Source organism: Chinchilla lanigera, unplaced genomic scaffold, assembly GCF_000276665.1.
Source record: "Chinchilla lanigera isolate Chin_1 unplaced genomic scaffold, ChiLan1.0 scaffold00028, whole genome shotgun sequence".
In the NCBI taxonomy this organism is placed as follows: Eukaryota; Metazoa; Chordata; class Mammalia; order Rodentia; family Chinchillidae; genus Chinchilla; species Chinchilla lanigera.
Window position 1 is genome coordinate 18,221,980 of NW_004955429.1, and position 947 is coordinate 18,222,926.

The following is a 947-nucleotide window of genomic DNA, read 5'->3' on the forward strand; positions in this document are numbered from 1 at the left end:
CTCCCTTCATTAGGATTTGGGCTTGACTTGTTTTTTCTTATCCTAAAAGTTTGAGGTGCAGCATTAGACTATTTGTTTTTTCTCTTTATATTTTCCTGATGTGTGAGTTCACCACTATAAATTTCCCTCTGAGACTGCTTTCAGTGTATCCCACATATTCCAGTAAGTTGTATTTATATTTTTGCTTGTTGGTGTTCTTTAGTTTCTTGTTTAATTTCACTGGTTTTTCAGGAAGTTGTTATTTCATTTCCATGTGTTTATGGAGTTTTTGTGGTTCCTTTTGTCATTAATTTCCAACTTCATTGCACTATTATCTGATAATAGGCATGGGATAATTTCAATTCTTTTCATTTAGTTAAGCATGCTCTATGGGCTACAATGTGGTCTATTTTAGACAATGGCTCATGTGCAGTTCAGAAGAATATGTATTCTGATATTGTGGGGTAGAACACTCTGTAAATGTCTACTATGTCCACTTCTTTGCAGATTTGGTTCAGATCTGTTCTTTCTTTGCCAATTTTTTTTGTCTAGTTGACCTATCTCTGAGTCAATTGGGGTGTTTAGGTCCCCCATTACAGTAGTGCTATTAGTTATTTTTTTCATGTCTATTAAGATTTGTCTTGTTAAGTGCTCCTATCTTTCATGCATAGATATTTATAATTGTTATCTCTTTCTCTTCCAGTTTTCTCTTACTAAGTATGTTGTGACCTTCCTTATCTCTTTTCATTGTTCTTGGTTTGAAGTTCACATTGTCTGCAAACAGAATAGCTACCCATGCTTTCTCCTGGGTTTCATGGAGAACTGTTTTCTATCCTTTGACTTTCAGTCTATGAATTTCCTTTTGAGCTAAATGCATTTCCTGTATATAGTATACTGTTGGATTTTGTTTCTTGATAAACTCTGCCAGTCTGCTTCTTTTGATTGGTGAATGGAGGCCATTTACATTA